The sequence below is a fragment of the Macaca thibetana genome, chromosome 7, assembly GCF_024542745.1.
Source record: "Macaca thibetana thibetana isolate TM-01 chromosome 7, ASM2454274v1, whole genome shotgun sequence".
In the NCBI taxonomy this organism is placed as follows: domain Eukaryota; kingdom Metazoa; phylum Chordata; class Mammalia; order Primates; family Cercopithecidae; genus Macaca; species Macaca thibetana.
In genome coordinates, this window is record NC_065584.1 from 163,131,550 (window position 1) to 163,155,440 (window position 23,891).

Genomic DNA, 23,891 nt, shown 5'->3' on the forward strand with positions numbered 1-23,891 from the left:
GCCTGGTATTCTCCTCCAAATTCTAAGGAAGGATAGGACAGAATAGCAAGTGAAAGTGGTCCAATATTACTCACCGCTTTGGAGGTCCCTTTGTGGTTGCCAAAATGTTATGGTGGGGGCGGGGAGTCCTTGCTCCCAGAGCTTCGAAGATGGTGGCAAGCCTCGTGTTTTCTGACCTGGTGTTCTCGGCCTCACGGATTCCAAGGAATGGAATCTGGGGCCATGCGGTGAGGGTTATAGCTCTATTAGAAGCTGTGGGTCATGGAAGAGAACCATGGAACCCACTGACTAGTGTTCAGCTCAATTAGGATGAACCTGGACACTTAGCCATGCAGAAACAATAGCAAGCCTTTAGCCCTATCGGGGGTGGCAATGGGCACCTTGCTGGATCAGGAGCACAGCGGACACCCTGCCGGATCCGGAGGGATGGCATGGACGGCCCTAACAAACACAGACTAGATGAGAGTGCAATTGCAAAATTTAATAGAGTGAAAACAGAGCTCCCATACAAAGGGAGGGGACCCAAAGAGGGTAGCTGTTGTTGGCTCCAATGCCTGGGTTTATATCCCGATCATTGTCCCTCCTGCTGTGCTCTCAGGCGATAGATGATTGGCTATTTCTTTACCTCCTGTTTTTGTCTAATTAGCATTTTAGTGAGCTCTCTTTATTACCTGATTGGTGGGGTGTGAGTTAAGTTGCAAGCCCCGTGCTTAACAGTGGATGTGGTCACCTTCCCAGCTAGATTTAGGGATTCTTAGTCGGCCTAGGAAATCCAGCAGGTCCTGTCTCTCAAAATGAACAGATTAAATGTCCTGCCATTAGGAGGAAGGGTGGAGAGCTGTAAAAAAATTTTTTTTCATTGAGTTACAGAAAATAAAACTGCAGTTTTGCCCACGTGAGTTTGTTCATTGTGGAAGTTTGTGCCTGTTATGCGTATAAGGCCAAATGCCTCTGCACCAGCCTCTACCATCATAGAAGTGATTGCTACCCTCACTGGTTTTCAACTTCAAGAATTGGCCGGGTGCAGTGGCTCACACCTAGCACTTTGGGAGGCCGAGGCAGGTTGACTGCCTGAGCTCAGGAATTTGACACCAGCCTGGGCAACACGGTGAAACCCCATCTCTACTAAAATACAAAAAATTAGCCGGTATGGTGCTGTGCACCTGTAATCCTAGCTACTCGGGGGGCTGAGGCAGGAGAACTGCTAGAACCCAGGAGGTGGAGGTTGCAGTGAGCCAAGATCACGCCACTGTGATCCAGCCTGGGCGACAGCGTAAGACTCCATCTCTTTAAAAAAAAAAAAAAAAAAAAAAAAAAAAAAAAAAAAAAAGAATCAAGACCACTATTTTCCAATCAATTTCTTTATCACCTTCATGAGTTTTGCCATATTTGCTTTCCTCTGGGGTATTGTACATTATTTACTATTTTTCAACTCCCTTTTATAATTTAAAAATGAAATAGCTTTATTCTAAGCAATTGAAGGATTTGTTATATAAATATAGATATTTCCCAATGCATGTCAAAATTAATATGAAACTACCTTTTCTTCCCTTCCTCCCTCCCTCCCTCCCTTCCTGTCTTTCTGAGATTGGCTGGCGCTCATCTTGTTTCTGGGGCTGGTCTTCAACTCCTGGGGTCAAGCAATTAGCCTGCCTCCCACAACAAAGAGATATTAAGTGTTTTGTTTTTGTTTTTAAAATGTGCCGGGAGCGTGAACCCGGGAGGCGGAGTTTGCAGTGAGCCAAGATCGCGCCACTGCACTCCAGCCTGGGCGACAGAGCGAGACTCCGTCTCAAAAAAAAAAAAAAAAAAAATCCCGGAGGCTTGGGTTGGAGCGTCATTGCTGTATGTTTTCAGCATTAGCTTTTCTGGGCCACTTTATTGTTATCATATGTATGTATTACCAGGAGACAATTTTTTTTTTCTTTTTAAATTACGAAATAGGGCAACCGGGGCTCTGGCTTGAGGCCTTGCAGTCGTCTCTGGGTGCAGGAGGAGCAGGAGAACAATGGGCCTCTGCTGACCCCTGCTGGCCGCAGTGCCTCCCACCCGCCCTGGTCTCCACAGGACGGGGGTCTTGCGCCACCACCTCCATCCCCAGAAACAGCCATCCTTCCTCCTCTGCCCCTAGAAGGCCTCCGTCAGCCACTGCAGTGTGCTCTGGACATCGGGTCTGGGGCCTGGTTAGGAGACCCTTGTGCTCCGGAAGGCGCTGAGGCTCTGGGCTGCATTTGTGTCCCCTCCAGCCCTGTCTACATTGAGTGGGTGGGGTTTGAGTCCTGGGATCAGAGTGTCCACCAGCTTTAGATAAAACCCGACTTTGGGAGGCCAAGGTGGGAGGATAACCTGAGGTCAGGAGTTCGAGGCCAGTCTGACCAACGTGGTTAAGCCCTGTGTCTACTAAAAATACAAAAATTAGCTGGGCATGGTGGTGGGTGCCTGTAGTCCAAGCTACTCGGGAGGCTGAGGCAGGAGAATCGCTTGAACCCCGGGAGGGGGGGGGGTGGAGATTGCAGTGAGCCAAGGTTACGCCACTGCACTCCAGCCTGGGTGACAGAGTGAGACTCTGTCTCAAAAATAAATAAAATAAAATAAAATAGGTAAAACCCAGAGATTTTTGGAGATTCAAACTCTTCTCCCAGGGACTCAGATTCTCTGAGCTATAGGTCACCAGGGCAGAGCTTTCCTGAGCGCAGGGGCAGAAGAATGTAGCACATAGAGGAGTCTAACGTGCCAGGACTGAACTGGGAGTGGGCAATGGAAATCACGGAGGATGGAGCCCTTTGGAGCATTAGGGAAGAAGGAGGAAGGGAGGGAACCTAGATGTCTGGGCAACCTCTGCAGAGGAGGCACCTTCTTTTCTTACCTGGAAAGACCTGGATGAAAGGCCACGTGACACGTATTCTCCAGATCTGCACCATATAGGGCAGGGGTGGAACACACTCGTTTTTGGATTAGCTCCATGACCCAGGCCAAGTCACCTGAGTCTCAGTTTCCTCCTCTATAAAATGGAGAGTCACGATTGCCAGGGGGCAGAACTCCTAACTGAAACCAGCAGAGACAAAACGGACCATGAGATGACGGGTGCAATGCAGGACAGGGTTAACAACTAAATAGGAAGGGGCGGGGTGCTCTGCCACTGGGAAGGATACCCTCTCTCCACCTCCCTTATGAGGGAGTGAATCTCACAGCTCACTCTGCACTGGCTCCCTCCTGTGGAGAGACCGGGGATAGGAAGGAGACAGCCGGTAAGTTCCCCGGCTTTCTCCCCTCAACAGAATCGTCCAAAGTTCAGCGCACAGGACCTGTCTGGGTCACCTACCTGACATAGAAAAGAGCTATGTTTCCTTGTGCAACTGTGAACAGCTCAGAAATGCAACTAGCTTCTATTTGCTTTCCTTCCTTTTCTGCCTCATTTCCTTTTTTTTTTTTTCCTGACTCTTGTGCCCTAGAATTCCACTTCCAGTAAAGCCTTAGGACATAAGCTTTGCCTTGGGCTCTGTTTTCTAGAGCATCTGGGATGAGATAGACGCTTAGAAGCTGTTTGACCTTGGATACATGACTTAACCTCTCTGTGCTTTAGTTTTCTCATTTGTAAAATGGAGTCATAATGATTCCTAGCTCATGAGGTTGCAGTGAGTTAAGTCTACTGAAGGCACTTAGAGCAGTAGGTAAGCATTAAGTTAGAATTCATTGTCGGGTGCAGTAGCTCACACCTGTAATCCTGGCACTTTGGGAGGCCTGGCACTTCCTTGAGTCCAGGAACTTGAGACCAGCCTAGGCAGCATAGTGAGACCTCGCCTCTACCAAAAAAAAAAAAAAAAAAAAAAAAAAAAAAAAAAATTAGTTGGGCATGGTTTCATGTGCCAATAATCCCAGCTACTCAGGAGGTTGAAAGAGAAAAGATTGCTTGAGCCTGGGAGTTTTAGGCTGCAGTGAGCCGAGATTATGCCACTGCACTCAGCCTGGATGACAGAGTAAGACCCCATTTCAAAAAAAAAAAAGAAGAAAGAAAAGAAAAAAAAAAGTGTTCACTGTTTTTAGTACCCTGGGGCCTGAGAATGTTCTGGACATCGGGACAGAGGCAGCTCATTGGGAAAAAAATGGAGATTTGAATGACTTTCTCCAGGGTTCTCATCAATGACAGAGCCACGCAGCTACCCAGGCTGCACCTCCCATGCTGGCTGCCCCTGACCTTGGGGCAGTGGCCTGAGGCTGGGGAAGGAACACTGGATTGAGAGTCAACAGGACTTGCTTCCAGCTTGCATGACCCTGGGGGAGGCCTCCACATCTCAGAAGCCCAGTCTCCTCACCTGTAAATGACTACATTGATTGAACACAAACCCAGTGAGCACTTAGCCCAGATGGGATCTGTGAATATCACACCTGGAAGGGCTTAAGACAATTCTAGCCTTCTGCCTTCCTTTTACACATGAGAAAACTGGGGCCCTGAGAGAGGAAATAACTTGGCCAGGGCGAGGGAGAGGGCTTGTGGATTAGACAGGGACAGAGGAGGTGTGGCAGGGGGAGGAGATATACAAATTCCTTTCTCAGCGCCTGAGAGCTGGCCTGGGAACACCTGGGAATAGCTTCCTCTGGCACAGACACCCAACATCAGGAACCTCAGAAAGCAGTATCTTTTCTGAGTCTGGGGACCCCTCCAGCCTCTGCCTGGGGCAGCGGATGTGGCTAGAAATGGGGAGCCAAGGCCCAGGAGTCCTGGCAAATGGCCCAGACAGCCAGAAGCCAGGGCCAGCACAGGCTGGGGCAGATCAGTGCTGCTCACTGAGGGGCTGAACAGCCAAACATGGAGAACTTGATCCCCTGCTCAAACCCCATGTCTTAATGACAGACCTCTAAGGCCAGGAAATGGGAGGCTAGGGGAGCATCTTCAGCTGAGCCAGGATGGGGCCCTCTGAGATTCTAGCTGAGTGTTCCCCTCACCCTCCTTGTTGATGTCCAGAGGGCAATTGCTGGGAAGAAAGGAGTGTCCAGGTGAGTTTGCACTCAGGTGTGAGAGCTGCTTCCTGGACTTCCAAAACAAAGGAGGAAGGGGAAGGAGGTGACACTGGTGTCCAGAGCCATGCCAGACATTCACCTCCAAGGCTTCATGTGTGCTTCATGACAGTCCTGCCAGGAGGCATTATTATAACCCTCCATTGTGCAAATAGGGACACTGAGAGGGCTGGGGCATGCCAATGTCCCATAGTAAGTCAGTTTCAGAACCTACACAGGCTGATCTCTGACCCAGGCCTCTACCTCCAGGGCCAAGGGTGGGGCAGGAGCTCAGAGGAGGGCTGTGCAGCCTTAGGGTGATGAGTGCATGGTGGTTGCATTGACCGTGGGAATGGGGCTTTCTCTGCTTGTTTTCGAGGAGCCCAGAGGAACTCATTGTGCAGGGCACAGTTACAGCTGAATGAATTCGTGTTCTTTTCTGTCATGTTACCCAAGGCTCTAAAAAAGCTTTTTTTTTTTTTTTTTCCCTTTTCCCAAACATGAATCTGATCACTTCAATAGACCACCCTTGCCTGGTAGGACTTTGGGAGCTTCATTCTTTATGAGGGTCTCTCTCAGGCAGAACCCAGACAGACCCTGCCCCCACTCCCAGGAAGGTAGAGCAAAACCCTTATCACAGGTGGGAGAAGAGCGGCCATCCTGGCTGCTTGGGAACAGCTGGGGTCAGCTTTGATCAGCCCTCTCTGCGGACTCAGGAGGGTCCTTGGCAAGAAGAGTCGTCCCATCCCCAGGAACCATCAGCATCTCTAACTGACGTCCTTCAGGGCCTCACCACCTCGGTTAAAGAGCATTCACACTGCAGGGCCATGGAGGCTGAAGAGAGCGACACAGAGAGAGAGAGGGGGTGGGGAGAGCCCTTGAGTTGCTACTTTTGAGGGCTAGGCCCAGGTAGAGATGGCAGACGCCCCACTGCCTCCTCCCACTCCAACTTCCCACATTTATCTCCTCTGGGAAGCCTTTCTAGACATCCCTGCATCCCCCAACTTCCTCACATACTCCATGGAGACTCCCTCACTGCCTGCTACTCTCAGCTAAACTGCCACTTCTGCTCAGCTTGGGGCCACAGGAGCCTGGCTTCTCTGCTGACCTCGTGGTCTGACCACACTCAGATAGATGAGCATGAAAATAAATGTGACCATGCATCCATCCCTCCATCCCTCCAACACAAATTAACAAGCACCTATGATTTGCAGGGAACACCTTGGGGGCACAGGGATGAATAATACAGGTGTACTTATAAGCAGTTACTAGGAACTCCAGCTAGGAAGTGAGCCTTAGACATCAACAGCGAATGAAACAATACTGTTTTGTATATCAAGTTTTTCTTGTGTCCCAGGCTCTGTGCTAAAGCATTTTATACACATTCTCTCATTCAATCCTCATGCAACCTTATCAAAACTACTATTATCATTTTTTATAGACCAGGACACTAAGACACACAGATATTAACTTGCCTAAGGTGGCCACAGGGGCAGCAAATGACAGAGCCAGGCTTTGCACCCAAGCACCACCACCTGTCAGAGCCACCAGCCGTGTGTGGGACTGAGAAGAGGCCACTCTCACCAGCAGGATTGGGAGTGGCTTCCTGGTGAAGGTGACTTGTCAGTGGTGCCAAGACTGAAGGCACTGAGTTTTGGGCCATGATAATTCTAGCTTTGATCAGCCCTCTCTGCGGACTCAGGAGAAAAGGTAGAAAAGTGCAAGGCACATAGAGTGACTAAGGAGGACAGTGCCAGGCCAGGAGAGGAGGGTGTAGACCTGGATTGAGTGGAGGGAAACGCAGTTTCATAGGCTTGAGGCCTTGCTGCCAGGCTAAAGTTTGGGGCTTGTGGTAGGCAGAATTATGGCCCCAAAGATGTCCATGTTTGGCTGGGTGCAGTGGCTCACACCTGTAATCCCAGCACTTTGGGAGGCCAGGGTGGGAAGATTGATTGAGCCCAGGAATTAAAGACCAGGCGGGGAAATATAGTGAGACCCCGTCTTAACAAAAAAATTTGAAAAGAAAATGAGCTGGGTGTGATAGCGCGCACCTGTAGTCCCAGGTATTTGGAAGGGTGAGGTGGGAGGATCGCTTGAGCCACGATCACCCCACTGCACTCCAGCCTGGGTGATAGAGTGAGACCCTGTCTCAAAAAAAAAAAAAAAAAAAAAAAGAGAAAGGAAAAGAAGAAACTCGAGCATGTGTTAGCTTATGTGTCAAAAGAGATTTTGCAGGTATGATTAAAGATTTTGATACGGGAAGAGTATCCTAGATTGTCAGTGGGGCACAAGGTAATCACTAGAGTCCTTACAAAACAGAGGCAGGAGGCTCAGAGTGAGAGAAGATGTGACAATGAACACAGAGTTAGAGAGGGAGACTTGGAGATGCCACATTGCTGACTTTAAAGATGGAGAAGAGTGACTGGGCACGGTGGCTCACGACTCTAATCCCAGCACTTTGGAGGCTGAGGTAGGCACATCATTTGAGGTCAGGAGTTCGAGACCAGCCTGACCAACATGGTGAAACCCTGTCTCTACTAAAAATACAAAGAAAATTAGCTGGGTGTGGTGATGCACGCCTGTAATCTCGGCTACTTGGGAGGCTGAGACAGGAGAATCACTTGAAGTTGGGAGGCAGAGGTTTCAGTGAGACTAGACCATATCACTGCACTCCAACCTGGGTGACAGAGCGAGACTCCACCTCGAAGGGAGGGAGGGAGGGAGGGAAGGAAGGAAGAAGGGAAGGAAGGAAGGAAGGAAGGAAGGAAGGAAGGAAGGAAGGAAGGAAGGAAGGAAGGGAGGGAGGGAGGGAGGGAGGGAGGGAGGGAGGGAGGAGGCCAAGGAATGCAGGTGGCTTCTAGAAGCTGAAAAAGCAAGGAGACAGATTATCTATCCCCTAGATCCTACAGGAGGAACACAGCCCTGTGAACACCTTGATTTTTAGCTCAATGAGACTTGCTTTGGATTTCTGACCTGTGTGATAAGTGTGTGTTGTTTCAAACCACTAAGTGTGGTCATTTGCTAGAGCAGTTACAGGAAATTAACACAGCACTTTTACCTGAGCACCATGTGGGCAATGGGGCTTCAAGCAACATTGTACGACTGGCATTTTAGAAAGTTGAATTGAAATATTTACCAAGCTTTCTACATGCCAGGACCATGCTAGGCCAAGGGGAGATAGTGCAAAAGAGAGGTGCAGCCCCTGCCTTGGGTGGGGCTATAGCATCATTGGAGGCCACTCCAACTGCCACGCTGGATAGAGGACGGTGCAGGATGAGCAGATTATCACTAACTGGCAGCCTGAACAGAAGCAGTTCCTAACCAGCAGCTGCAGAGCTTTTGTTTAATTGAGAAAAGACTTATCTGAAGGGCTCAGAGGTGAGCACTTTTCAACAGCTGTGCCAGAGCCAGCCCACCAGCCACGTGGCTACAGCAAATTTATGCTATGGCTGTCCACTGCCCCTTCTCAGCAGGGCTGCCTGAGGGTCTCGTAGGAGTGAGGGGTGGGGGGCCACCTGGGGTTTCTCAGAGCACCAAGCAGGATTCTCCACTGGTGGGAGGAGTGTGCTGGGAGAAGGTAAGAGGCGCCACCCCCAGCCCATACCCCAGTTCCACTCCCAGGAGTATATCCAAGAGAAGTATAAACATACATGTGCTAAAATATACACCCCAGAATGTTTGTGGCAGAGCCATAATAGCCTCAAACTAGAAGCAACCCCAATGTCCACCAAGAGGAGAACGGGTGGCTAAAGTGTGGTATGTTCCTACAAGGGAACGCTGAACAGCAATGAGAATGAATGAGCCATCGTGAAACCCAGCAACATTGATAATTCTCACCAACTTGATATTGAACAAATGAAGCCAGATACAAAAGATCTATTACATGGCTCGTGTACTTATTGTTCACAAAGAGGCAAAATGAATATGCATGCTGGAAGTCGGGATAGGGTTCCCCTGGGGTGGTGGAGGGCATAGTGATTGGGAGATGGCATGGGGCCTTCTGGAGTGCTGGCAATGTTTTCTTTCTGATTCAGGGCAGGGGTTAAATAGGAGTGTCTGCTTTGTAATAATTTATTGTACAACACACATATGGATTGTGCATTTTCTTTGGGTACCTTATATTGTGATGTTTATTTTTAAAATCACTAATGAATGTACTACAGTGTTGGGGGTTATTTTGGTGGCTATGTGATGTAGGAGGCATTGGCTTAGTGTTAGAAGGCCCAGGTTCTAGCCTTAATGTGCCTGGACTATGATGCTGTGCACACTGGGCAAGTTGTGGCCCGTTTTTGGGTCTCAGTTTCCTCTATCCATGAATTGGAAGGGTGTATATGTGAGTTATATGATTTTTGCAGAAATTCAGCAGAATGCTGGAACTGTAGCTAACCTGAGTCTTTATTTTAAAGAGAAAGACAGAAAGAGAGAGAGCCCAGGACTTTGTTGGAACTGGAGACGTTTTCCTGCTTCCTTGTTAGAGTGGTCATGCGATGATTTGGCTCCATTACTAATGGCCCAATTATCTGACCTTGGCCTCAGAGACATGTGTGTGGTGGACTGGAAAGAACATGGTGGGCTTGGGAGCACTCAGTCCAGGTTAGAATTCTGGCAAGGTCCCCATTTTAGTTGTTGGTGAACTTGGGCAAGTTAGTGCACCTCCCGCACTCTTCCTTCTGTTACTAGTAAAGTGCAGGCGGCCAAGCCCACCCTACTGGGCGGATGGGAAGATGAAGTGAAAAGTGCCCCCAGCTGTTGGAAGCAGGGAGCCCCGGGAAAGCAGACCCCACCTTTACAGGTCACAGGGACCGTATCCTGAGAGCCTCACCTGACTGCGGGGGGCCTCAGGCCTGCCCCTGCCCATGAGGCCCAGAGAGTGGGGGTTGGGGAGGGATTGCAGCATGAGGGGGCTGCTCTATGGCCCCCTGGCGAGGGGCCTGGGCTAATGCCCTGGGGGCCTGTCATCCCTCCCATGTGGTTTCCCACTGCCTCGCATGAACAGCAGGTGCCAGGAGAGCCTTGCTGAGCTGAATGGAGGTCCAGCCTTTCACACTGCGCTCAGCTCAGTATGAGAGGACATGGGAAATGGGTAAGGATCTTGACACGTGAGAAACAGCTGGATAAACTGCTGGAGTTGAAGCCAAGTCGCTCGGAGAAGACCCAGGGGCCATGGGCCATGCTTTTGCAAATCCAATGGGCTCTCTGGATTTTCTGGTCTTTTGTGTGGAGGCTAGTGTTTCTTCATCTCTGATTTGTTTTCAGAGAATCCAAATCTGCTTATTTTAAATGGTTTTCTTTTCTAACTATATAAGGCACATATGTTCCTGCAAAAAAAAAAAAAAAATTGAAACGCATAGAAAAGCAAAATAAGAAATAAGGCTGGGTGTGGTGGCTCATGCCTGTAATCCCAGCACTTTGGGAGGCTGAGGTGGGTGGATCACCTGAGAGCAGGAGTTCGAGACCAGCCTGGCCAACATGGCGAAACCCCACTTCTACTAAAAATACAAAAATTAGCTAGGTGTGGTGGTGTGTGCCTGTAATCCCAGCTACTCGGGAGGCTGAGGCAGGAGAATCACTTGAACTGGGGAAGCAGAGGTTGCAGTGAGCCAAGATTGTGCCATTGCACTCCAGACTGGGCGACAGAGCAAGACTCCATCTCATGAAAAAAAAAGAAAAAGAAAGTAAGACTGGCCAGGTGCAATGATTCACGCTTGTAATCTCAATACTTTGAGAAGCCAAGGTGGGAGGGTAGTATGAGTCCAGGAGTTCGAGACCAGCCTGGGCAACATGGCAAGACGCTGTCTCTACAAAAAAATTTTTTAAAAATTAGCTAGGTAGGGTGAAGCAAGACTTCAGTTCCAGCTACTAGGGAAGCTGAGGCGATAGGATCACTTGAGTCTGGGAGATTGCGGCTGCAGTAAGCCATGACCGCACCACTGCACTCCAGCCTGGGTGACAGACCAAGACCTGTTTCAAAAGAAAAGAAAAAGAAAAGAAGACTCACTCATCATTTCATCATCTGGAGATCGCTATTGTTAACATTTTTGTGTATATCCTTCAGATTTATATATGTGATCACCAGGTATATTTGATCAGCCAGGGTGTTTGGTTGCAGGCAACAGAAACTGGCTCTGGCTAGCTACATTAGTTAAGGCAGAATTGGCTGCTGTACTAGGAAAATCCCCAAATAACAGTCGCTTTATACAACACAAATGTATTTCTTGCTCACATAAAGCCCAACACAGTGGTTCCTGCTGGGTAGAGGGGATGGAGGCAGCTCTGGATCACAGTCACTCAGTACAGGACCCAGGCCAAGGGTGGCCCCACCCATTCAATGCCTGGCTTCCTAGGTGACCAGCCAACATGCAGCTAGCAGGTGGGGGAAGAGAGCATGCAGAGGATTCTGCAGACCTGAAGGGTGTCCGTACTGTTCCTTTTCTTTCCATTGGCCAGAATTCAGCCACCTAGCCATACCTAACAGAAAGGCTGTTGGAGGACTCGCAGAATCGACGGGAGGTTGGGGCACCAGGCTTGAGATTGAGCAGTTTCGAGGGAGCTCCAGGGAGTCAGGAAGCAGGAAGTAATACACATGGTGACCACCTCGTCGGCCAGGCAGGGCCCACCTGTCACCCCCAGCCCCACCACAGCTGCCAAGAATCGCCTTCAATTCCTCTTGGCTCCTCCAATTCCTCTTGGTGTCACTCTCTCGGGATTCAGTGTTCTATAAGAACGCATCTATCTTGTTAGGAATCCCCAGATCATGCCCTCATCCCTGGCTGCACCAGGACCAGGAGAGGCTGGATCTGGTCCCTGAACCTTGTCATGGGAGGCAGGCATTTCCTGTGGCTGGGCTTACCCCTCTCCCTCCCCAGGAGAGATAATTTCCCTTTTCTTCTGGTTTTATTGCAGTAGAATTGACAAAAAAATGTATATATATTTAAGGTGTACAATGTGATAATTTGATATATGTATACACTGTAAAGGGATCGCCACAATCAAGCTAATGAACACATCCATCCCCTCACATAGTTACTTTGTGTGTGTGTGGTGAGGACACTTAAGATCTACTCTTAGCAAATTTCAAGTATGCAACACGCTATTATTAACTATAGTCACCATTCTGTTCCTTAGATCCCCAAAACTTATTCCTCTTACAGCTGAAGCTTTGTACCCTTTGACCAACATCTCCCCTTTCCCGCCCCCCACCCCGCACTCCGGCAACCACCATTCTACTCTCTGCTATGAGTATGACTTTTTAAGATTCCACATATAAGTGAGTTAAAGCAGTGGTTGTCAATACTGACAAAGAGACAATTTTCTGAGGGCCTGTTGAGAAAGAGCGTTGGTTCTGGACAGTCAAAAATAACAATGTTTTCTATTATCTCACTATACTGTGTTATTGGGCCTGGGATCCTGCCCATTCTGCCAGTGCCCCCACCCACCCATGCACCTGCTGAGTGGCCACAGCTGTCCTGGGTTTCTACAGCCACAGGGAGAAGTCAGAGCGCCTGGGAAATGGAATTGCCCAGAAGCCTCATGGAAAGGAGCCATGTGGAGTCCAAGGTGGCTCAAAGCTGTAATGTCCCACCAAGGTTTCCATGTTAAGCCCTCAAATACACCAGGACGATTTGCCCAGCCCTCTCAATCACCAACGCAACCCATGACCAACAAAAAGCTGTGAGAGGAATAGGAAGAGAAAGCCTACAAATGCAAATTTCAGTTTGGAGGTGTTTTGTCTTTTTTTTTTTCTTTTTTTTTTGGTAGAGGCAGGGTCTTACTATGTTGCCCAGGCTGGTCTTGAAGTCCTAGCCTCAAGCAATCCTCCTGCCTTGGCCTCCCAAAGTGCTGAGATTATAGGTGTGAGCCACTATGCCTGGCCTGAGGTGTTTTGTCTTTAGGGAACCTCATTCCATGATTAACCGGGTCCTTGACACACTCCGAATCACTGTTTGAAACAATAAGTGCGCAAAAAGATACTCAACATTGTTGGTTCCTAGGAAAATGCAAATTTAAAAACATGAGATATGACTACACATTCACCAGAAACGGGCAGAATTAAAGACAGATGACGTGGTCCAGTGGCTCACACCTGTAATCCCAGCATTTTGGGAGGCCGAGGCAGGAGGATTGCACAAGCCCAGGAGTTCAAGACCAGCCTGGGCAACACAGGGAGACCCCATCTGTAAAAAAAAAAAAAAAAAAAAAAAAGGCCAGGTGTGATGGCTCACGCCTGTAATTCCAACACTTTGGGAGGCTGAGGCAGGCAGGTCACTTGAGGTCAGGAGTTTAAGACCAGCCTGGCCAACATGGTGAAACCCTGTCTCTATTAAAAATACAAAAATTAGCCAGGCTTGGTGGTGCACGCCTGTAATCTCAACTACTCAGGAGGCTGAGGCACGAGAACTGCTTGAACCCAGGCAGAAGTTGCAGTGAGCCAAGATCGCATCATGGCACTCCAGCCTGGGTGACAAAGCAAGACTCATTCTCAAAAAAAAGAAAAAACAAATTATCCAGGCATGGCGGCATGCACCTGTGGTCCCAGTTACTTGAGAGGCTGAGGCAGGAGGATTACACTAGCCCAGTAGTTCAAGACCAGCCTGGGCAACATAGCAAGATCCCATCTCTAAAAAAACAATTATCCAGGCATGGTGGCATGCACCTGTGTTCCCAGTTACTTGAGAGGCTGAGGTGGGAGGATTACTTAAGCCTGGGAGATGGAGGCATCCCAGCCTGGGTGACAGAATGAGGCCTTGTCTTAATAAATAATCTCGATAAATAAATAAATAAACGATACTCTATAGTGCTGCCAAATATTCAGAGCAACTGGAACTCATCTACATTGCATACATATTCCATTGTATACAATGCAATAACCATTTTGAAAAACTGCTTAGCAGTTGTGAAATAAGAAGAAATACACATATTGGTTTCTGCCCCCAGTTCCTGGCACAGAACTACTAAAACTCTTGTAATTTCCTTAGGAAAACAGGAGTGCTAGGAGGATCTTTTGTTCTAATATTTAGTCTTTGACCCAGATTTCTAACACAGAGTTCCTATATCCCTGGGAATGTCCTGGGTGATAGGACCATCTTTTGTTCTAATAAGGTGACTCCTGGTGGGCTCCTGAATAGCCTCAAGATGAGAACTGGTTGCCCGGGGAACCAACCGTGTGATTAAAGAATTGGAACTCGGCCAGTGTGGTGGCCCATTCCTATAATCCCAGCATTTTGGGAGGCTGAGGTGGGAGGATTGCTTGAGCACAGGAGTTCAAGACCAGCCTGGGCAACAGAGTGAGTGAGACCTTGTCTCTACTAAAAGTAAAAAATTGGCTGTGTATGGTGGCATGCACCTCTAGTCCCAGCTGCTCAGGAGGCTGAGGCAGGAGGATCACTTGAGCCTGGGAGTTTGAGGTTGCAATAACTATGATTGAGCCACTGCACTCAAGTCTGGGCAACAGAGCAAGACTCTGTCTCAAAAAAAAAAAAGAGGAACTCCCAGCCCTGCCTCCCTGACCACCCTGGTGGAGGAGAGAAGGGCTGGAGATTGAGTTAATCACTGAGGCCAATGATGTAATCCGTCATACCTATGTAATTAAGCCTCCATAACAGCTCAAATGGACAGGGTGCAGAGGAGCTTCCAGAGAGCTGAACACGTGGAGGTTCCTGGAGTGGTGCATGCAGGGAGGGCATGGAAGCTCCGCGTCCCCTTCCCACAGGCCTCGCCCCGTGCATCTCTTCCACCTGGCTGTTCATCTGCATTCTTTGTAACAGCCTGTATAATAAACCGGTAAACATAACTAAAGTGTTTCCAGAGTTCTGTGAGCTCTCTAGCAAATTAATTGAACCCAAGGAGGGGATTGTGGAAACCCCAATTCATAGCAGGCCAGAGGCACAGGTTGTGATTGGGATCTAAAGTGGGAGGGCATGTAAAGTCTTGTGATACTGACCTGTGGGGTCTGAGGCTATCTCCAGGCAGGCAGAGTCAGAATTGAGGAGAGTTAGAGGACACCCAGCTGATGTCCACTGTAGAACAGCTTGCTTGCTTGTCAGTGAGGCAAGACCTCATGCAGCAGTAACACAGACACCTATTCTGTGACCTGGTAAATCCACTCTCAGGTATGAGAGTGGATGAGAAATGAAACCACACATCCACACAAAGATTCATGCAAGCGGCTTTATACATGGTAGACTGAAGCAGTAAGCAACCCAAATGCCCATCATCAGGATAATGAATAAACAACACATCGTGGTATATCCACGCAATAGAATACTTCTCATCAGGACAAATGGACTAATGAGACAGACATGTAGGGCCGTGGACAAATCTCAAAAAGGTGTAATGAACAAAAGGAACCAGACTAAAAACATCTCCTACCATATGGTTCCATTTATATGGAACTCAAGAACAGACAAATATAGTCTGTGGTGACAACTCAAAAGAATGTGGAAACTTTCTGGGGTGACAGAAGTACCTGTATCTTGATCCAGGTGGTCACACAGGTCTACACATGTGAGCAGCCCACTTAAGTTTTGTGCATTTTACTGTATGTGATTTATACATAAAGTACTATGAAAATTTAAAAATTAATATGGCTGGTCCCCTTTCAGGTTACAATGGTCGCTTTCAGTGAATGCTTACCTGTCCCAGGTCTGGCTCCCCAGGTCTGCCCTCTGGTTCTTGTGTAGGAGGATTGACTGTTTCTTCCTGGATGCTGGACCACCCAAGGTGGGGACACCTGTCACCTAGTCCCAGTTGGCCCTGATGGCCTGCTCGGTGAGGCCTGCAGCAGGTGAACATGGGGCATTCTTTCTCTCCACTACACAGGGACCCATGGTTCCCTTATTGATTCAGCTGTTCCTCAGTCCTCACTGGCAAATAATGGTATCATGTATTGTCTTAATTGGCATTTCTTGGATTAGTAGTGATAGTAGTGAGGTTGAGCTTCTAAAATATGGTTACTGGACATCTTTATCTGTTTATTCAGAGCCTGACATTTTCTTTTCTTTTTCTTTTTCTTTTTTTTTTTTTTTTTTGACAACATCTCACTCTGTTGCTCAGGCTGAAGTGCAGTGGTACATTCAGGGCTCACTGCAGCCTCAACCTCCCCAGCTCACTCAAGCAATCCTCCCACCTCAGCCTCCCAAGTAGCTGAAACTGCAGGCGCACACCACCACATCTGGGTAATTTTTTCTATTTTTGTAGAGATAAGGTGTCACTATGCCGCCCGGGCTGGTCTCAAACTTCAGGACTCAAGCAATCCTCCTGCCTTGACCTCCCAAAGTGCTGGGATTATAGGTGACAGCCACCACGCCTGACCAGAGCCTGATATTTTCTCGGGACTCGTTCCACATAATGGTTAACAGTGAATGGCCGGGTGCGGTGGCTCAAGCCTGTAATCCCAGCACTTTGGGAGGCCGAGATGGGCGGATCACGAGGTCAGGAGATCAAGACCATCCTGGCTAACACAATGAAACCCCATCTCCACTAAAAATACAAAAAAATTAGCCGGGCGTGGTGGCGGCGCCTGTAGTCCCAGCTACTCGGGAGGCTGAGGCAGGAGAACGGCGGGAACCCGGGAGGCGGAGCTTGCAGTGAGCCGAGATCGCGCCACTGCACTCCAGCCTGGGCGACAGAGCGAGACTCCGCCTCAAAAAAAAAAAAAAAAAAAAAAAAAAAAAACAGTGAAAAAGAAAGGAAAGATATATTTTTGCCAAGCAAGCATTTCTAAAGGATATATATGTATTTTTTGCAACAAGATTCTGTTCTTCTTTCTTCTGTGCTTTTCCTAGGAGGGAGTATCTTTTTGAGGGGTAATTTTTTGTGACAACAATGACAGTAACAATAAAAAATGGAACCATCTGCTCCTCCAGACTCAGTAAAATTGGCTTGAATCCCTCAAATTTGACAGCCTACAGCACTCCAAGGCTTTCCTCACAATCCTGTGCATTCTCCAGGGTGGAGGGTTCCATGGCCTCCTCTGCATGTGTTCACCCCCTCCTTCCACGTTCACTCTACCCTGCACACACACACAAGCACCAAATATTTGTGAGTTTAGCACACTGAAGATGGGCTGGGGTGGTGAGGAGACAGGAGAGCCTAGCAGGCTCACCTGATTCAAGCCTATCTTCATCCTGCAGGCTCTTTTCTCTTCCCTCTCCCTCCATTTTTTTTTTTTTTTTTTTTTTAAGACATAGTCTTTCTCTGTCGCCCAGGCTGGAGTGCAATGGTACTATCTTGGCTCACTGCAACCTCCACCTCCCAGGTTCAAGTGATTCTTCTACCTCGGTCTCCTGAGTAGCTGGGATTACAGGCGTGCGCCTCCACACCCAGCTAATTTTTGTATTTTTGGTAGAGACAAGGTTTCGCCATGTTGGCCAAGCTGGTCTCGAATTCCTGACCTCAGGTGATCTGCCTGCCTTGGCCTCCCAAAGTGCTGGAATTACAGGCATGAGCTACTGCGCCCAGCCCCCTCTCCCTCCTTGCTTCTCATTTTTCTCCGTCTTGAGAGCCTAACAAATTCCTTTCCCGTGCCATGCCAGGAAGTTTCACCATCATCTTTTGGGGCCTTAGAATCTCAAATACCTTATCAATGTATTTTTTCCAAAGATAGTTCCCATTCTAAGAACGATTGAATGCCAGCTATTCAGATGCACATTTGAAAATGTGACTCCACCATCATCATAATAGAATTGCAGTGTTTTTCTGCTTCTGAACAGATTTCAGGCTACTTCTCTCAACCTTCCAAGCTGGTGAATCGCACCACGCTACTCTGGCCGTGCAAACAGCACTCTGAGGACTTGGAGCCAAGAAGGGTAAACTGAGTTCAGCCCATGGAAAAACTTCAATGCCAGGGGAAGGATTTGGATTTGATTATTCTACTTAAGGATCCATCAAAGCTTCTGGAATGGAAGGAGGGTGACTGGAGGGGGCTAGGCAGAGGATGATGAGGGCTTGTCTTAAAGCCAAGACAGGTCTGAGAGACTCTAAGGAACATCCACAAACTTTAATGATGGGGAAGGAGTGACAGAGGAGAGATGAGATGTCTCCAGGCTGCAGCCTGAGTATCTGAAGATGAAGTCAACTTTCCTTTCCTTCCTGGTCTGGAATAGTCTGTAATTTTCTAGGCACCATACTTAACACAGGCCATTACTGCTGAGATAGGACTGGCCAAGGCTGAGGAAAGATGTGAAAAAATCATTAAGTGTAGCTTTTACTGGACACACACACAAGGCACCCTATAACAGTGGCGCTATTAAGGTAGTGTAGCTTTTACTGGACACACACACAAGGCACCCTATAACAGTGGCGCTATTAAGGTAAGTGTCTCAGCCCAGTTCCCCTGCAGGTTTTTCAGCCTCCCACCCTATTTGGCTTTTTTATTTCCAAATAGAATCCTTCTAGGCAGATGCATGTATGGAGCTCTTTGTATCACATAACAACAATGGCCAGTATTTATTGAACACTGTGCCAAGCCCTGTCCAAGAGCTTTTCGTCCTATAATTTATATACACACATAACCTTTTCTGTTCCTCACAACCCCATGAGGTAGGTATTTTTTTATAGATAAGAAATTGACGCAGAGAAGTTAAGTAACTTGCCCAAGGTCACGCAGCTAAGAAGTGATGGAGCCAGTATCACAACCAAAGTGCTGATGGGTTTATTTTCTGGAAAAAAACAAACTAGGAGACAGCAGAACAGGCCTGTGGCCCCAGCTTAACTGCTGACCAATACAAGCTTGAGCAGGCTTTTAAAAAATACTCTTTCATGAGGACAGTTTTGGGAGCAATAGATACGCTCATGTCTTGATTAAGATTGTGGCTTCATGGTTATATACATATATTGAAACTGATCAAGCAGTACACTTTAAATAGGTGCAATTCATTGTGTGTCAGCTGTTTTTATAAACTTTTTTAAAAAAATGGATAGCAGTTATGTGATGGAATTAAAATATTTGTAATACTTCTATAGTAACTCTCAATTATCTTATGAGACTCCATTATGATGTTCAAGCATGATATATAAAATCCATGGTTCATTTTTGAATCTAAGGATTGCTTTGAGGATTTTGCTATGCCTCAGAGGAGCAAAATGTCTCCAAATTCAAACTGAGAGCTACAATGACTCAAGAAATGTTTTATAATCTGGCATTACTGAAAATAGAACACAAAGTATGCAAAGATTTTGTCTGTAACAACATAGCGATATTGCTGAAATAAAGTAAAAAAAAAATAAAATTTATGAATATGCAACAAAATTTTTAAAGTACACCCCCCCCCACCTTTGCTGCCCTAAGGATAAAATCCCACTCTGCCCTGAAGGCCATGCCCCTCCTCCATCACCGTTCCAGAAACAGTGGTTCCTTTCTGGTTCTTCACACCTTGGGGCCTTCACACGTGCTGTTGCCTGTGCCTAGAACTCTCTAACCCAAGTCCCGCATGCCTGGTTTCTTCTCAACCTCCAGGATTCACGCGAAGGTCGTCTCCTCCTTCTGACCACCCAGAATTCAAAAGGACACTTTTCCTTCACTCCTACAGTTAGAGCTTTATTTCTAGATTTGTTCTTGTCCTCTGTGTGGGGGAGACAGGATGTGTTCCGCGGTGTGCTCCAAAGCCTCTTGCAACACTGGACACAAAATGCACTTTACAAATGTGTGGGAAGGATGGAGGGATGTCTTCTCGCTGGACTCTGGGACCTCAAAAGATGGGTGCCCTGATGAGAAGAGCTCAGAATTTTGTCTCTAAAGTCCAAATATGCGGCAGGATGACCACTCCCTCACTTTCTTAGTTTTTTTCTCCCCAAACAGAGCAGCCCCACCTCTGGTGGCAGCAGCTCTGGGTAAACGCCAAGTTCCAGAAGGAAGTGACTTCTCAGAGACCAGGCCCTAACCCACAGGAACGTAGCCAGAGGCTCAGGTTTTATCTGTTCAAGCAAGGTGGCAATGGTTAACTATTTCAGTGTGAGTTCTTAGAAAATTCTATGGGTTGGAATGCTAGCAAAATCAGCCCGTGCTACGGGTCACCCAAAGTGGTTGGAGTCAGATGTTCAGGCACAGCTAGTCTCTGAGCTCTTTGAGGATTAAGCATAACCTTAACTAGTACTGTATTGTTGGTTTCCGGCACAGAGCCAGACACATAGCAGGTGTGCACTAATCCTGCTGTGATGAAATCAATAAATTCCACTGTGAGAACACGTGCTTTCTGCACACGGTAAGCCCTTTACGCATTGTCTCCATTCTTCAGTACAATAATTCTGTGAAGCAGATGTTCTTATCCCCATTTTGCAAAGGAGGAAATGGAGGTTCAGAGAAAGGTAATTTGCCCAGGGTCAGGTTCACACAGCCAGTGAGAGGCAAGGCCTCTCCAAGTGGAAATCCCTCCCAATATTAAAACAATGGCCTGAAATGACAACTGCTGTTTCGGGGGCCAATAAATTAACGTCCTCCCCTTAAAGTACTCGTCCCCCATTCCCAGCCTCTCTGCCACCCAGGCACTGTCTCCTCTACCCCTCGCTGCTCTGGCCTTGCATGATTTCGGTCCTCTCCACTTTCTGGGTTCTCCTCTTGCTTCTCTGATGGCTGTTCTTCTTTCCACTTCCTAAAGGCAGGTGCTCCCCAACACTTTTCCTTGGAGCTCTCTTTTTCCTTCCAGCCCTCTCTCTGGCTCGCCTCTCAAACCTGCATGCCCAGCTCAGACCTCTCCCAGGAGGTCCAGATCCATCCAGCCCCCGAAGACTGCTGCTAGTTACTCCTCTCAGAATGCAGGTCCTGCTCTGAAACCTTCAATGGCTCCCCAGGGCCCATCAGAGCAGCAAACAACTCCTCAAGGCATTCAAGGCTCTAGCACACCTGTCCCTGTTTCCCTCCCAACTCACAGCCTTCATCCATCTATGCTCGCTGCCTTTATCCTGCTGTCCATTCAGCATGGCTGCCCTCCCTTTCCCTGCTGCTCAAGGGAGCTCTAACTTCCTGGACTATGGCACAAGCTCCTTGTCCATGAAGTCCTTCCTGATCCCCCTCCCCAGGTAGGTGTGGCTTCTCCCTCTTCAGGAAACTCCTTGAAGACCCCATCCCAGCATTCCCTGGGTAAAACCTACTTCCGTGCTTGCTTTGACTCTCCTACGCTGGGTCAGAAAGGAAGCCCCACACAGCATCAGGGGACAATGGCTGTTCTGTATAATTTGGCTTCTTTAAGAATCTCCCCAACTGCAGAATGAGATGGTGGAACTGGATCAGCATTTCTCAAATTTCTGTCATTCAAGTACCACCACTGTTGCTTTATTCTTGTACTACAGGTACTATCATACACTTACTATGTATCCACTCTTTTTAAAAATAATTTAAAAAGGAAACCTAAAATTGCTTACTGTGAGTGGAAAGCCAATGTCACTTTTGATAAAAGTTGCAGTAATGAAAAGGTCATCATGAAAATAAACACGTAACTGACAAAATAAGAAATGTCTGTGTAATGCCTCCAATCTTCCCATCCACAATTCTGGGAAATAATCTACTAGATTGTCAGAGGCTTTGTCTAAGATAAACAAAGCTGAACACTAGCTAAAACTGTAAGGACAGAATTTAATCAGTCGTAACTACTGCAATAGGGAAAACAATCTAGTATGAACTGAGCTCAACATTGATTTGTACGAAAAGTAAATGGGCATTTTGAAAAGAGGATGAGGGAATAGGGAGAAGGACAAGCAGCAGTTTAACAGAATCAGGGAAGTGAAAAATGACAAAGGGTTGATTAGTGTAAGTGACATTAGGCCAGCTGTGTCTGCTAGCTACCAATTACCAAAGTTAGGATGCCATCCTCCCAAAGAGACTGGGAGACAGAAACTCTATCCTCAGGTGTTGGATGAAACAAAACAGTAAATATTTTGGCAGCCTTGAGTTTTCTCAGGTAGGCACTTTAAGAGGGGGTGGTGGGGCCAGTGTCACCTTAGGTAGGGGCCACCAACCCCTGGGCTGTGGACCAGTACTGGTCTGTGGCCTGTTAGGAACCAAGCAGTGGCATTAGATTCTCATAGGAGCTCAAAACCTGCTGTGAACTGTACATGCGGGGGATCTAGGTTGCATGCTTCTTTTAAGAATCTAATGCCTGATGATCTAAGGTGAAACAGTTTCATCCCCCATTTTTTTTTTTTTTTTTTGAGATGGAGTTTCTCTGTTGCCCAGGCTGGCATGCAGTGGCACAGTCTCAGCTCACTGCAACCTCTGCCTCCTGGGTTTAAGCGATTCTCCTATTTCAGCCTCCTGAGTAGCTGGGATTACAGGCCCATGCCACCACACCTGGCCAATTTTTATATTTTTAGTAGAGACAGGGTTTCACCATGTTGACCAGGCTGGTCTCAAAATCCTGAGCTCAAGTGATCTGCCCACCTCGACCTCCCAAAGTGCTGGGATTACACGCCTGAGCCACCGCACCTGGCCAAAAATGGCTGATTTTACTAGGCAATCCTATTGTTATTTATTTATTTTTTGAGACAGAGTCTTGCTCTGTCACCCAAGCTGGAGTGCAATGGTGTGATCTCAGCTCACTACAGCCTCCACCTCCCAGGTTTGAGCAATTCTTGTGCCTCAGCCTCCTGAGTAGCTGAGATTACAGGCTAGCACCACCATGCCCGGCTAATTTTTTGTATTTTTAGTAGAGATAGAGTTTCACCAAGATGGCCAGGCTGGTCTTGAACTCCTGGCCTCAAGTGATCTGCCCACTTTGGCCTCCCAAAGTGCTGGGATTACAGGTGTGAGCCACCACGCCAGGCCTTCATCATAGAATTATTGCCCATCCCCACCACCCTGTCTGTGACAACATTGTTTTCCATGAAACTTGTCTCTGGTGCCTAAAAGCCTGGGAACTGGTGATCTTAAGGATGTGACGCTGTTATTAGAAACTGTGTTCTGTTCAGTCTTTATAGGCCAAGATTGAAGCCTAGTTGAGAAGAGGACTCAGAGGAGCTTGGCTAGGTTCCATCAAGAAAAGAATCACTATCGGCTTCTTTACCTTAGCCCCTGCCTCTCCCAATAAAAGCATCAATATTGTGACTACATACCAGGTGTTTCACAAAGTTATGAAGTAGTCATAATTAATATCCTCATTAAAAGGTTGAGAAAACTGAGGCTCAGAAAGGTTGCCTGCCCAAGGTTCCACAGCCAGAAGTAGCAGTGCTGAGATTTGAACCTAGGTCTAGGTCTCACTGGTTCCAGAATTCACTGTCGTCCAAAGTGCATAGCTCCATTCTGTTTCTAGGCTTTATAAGCCATCCCTCTCTTGCACATGCCCATTTTATGAATGCCACTGGTCCCGAGTATTGAGTCTGGACAAGTATGTGGCCCTGTGGATCTTGGCTCTGGCTGCACCACCTGGGGAGCTTTAAAAATACTGATGCCTGGACCTCACCCCTAGAAGCTCTAAGTAACAGGTGTGGAGTGCAACCCACAGGGATTTTTAGAAGATTCCAGGTGATTTCTGTCAGGAGCCAGGTTTGAGACCCACTGTGCTAGAAGCCTTCACAGTTGTCATCCCATATGATCCTTACAAGAGCCCTCTGAGAAAGGCAGGCAAGTGGCAATGCCCATGTCCTGCTGACGAAGAAAACTGTTGAGAGGCTAAGGCTCAGAGAGTAATATCTGGACAGAAAGCAACATTTCTGACCTCTAGCTCTGAGTTCTCTGCCTAAAGGTTCTGCTCTACAAGGCATAATTAAGAAGAAAAAAAAGCAACATCTCCAAGAACAGCAGCTTAATTTCTCTTGTACAGTAAAAGTCATTTCTCGCCCCCATTGAACACACGGAGGAGAGGTAGTGCCTGCTTCAGCCATAGTACCCAAAACAAGGCCAGGGGATCCCAGGGAGGTGAGCAGTGACCCCCTTCCTGACAAAGTGTTCCCCTGGCAGAAGCCAAGGG

At 47.7% G+C, this 23,891-nt stretch overlaps 1 protein-coding gene across 2 annotated transcripts in view; it reads left to right on the forward strand.

Moving 5' to 3' along the window:
- The window catches only part of CRABP1 (cellular retinoic acid binding protein 1), a 658,055-nt gene that overhangs the window by 551,380 nt on the left and 82,784 nt on the right, over positions 1–23,891 (forward strand). The window lies entirely within an intron of this gene.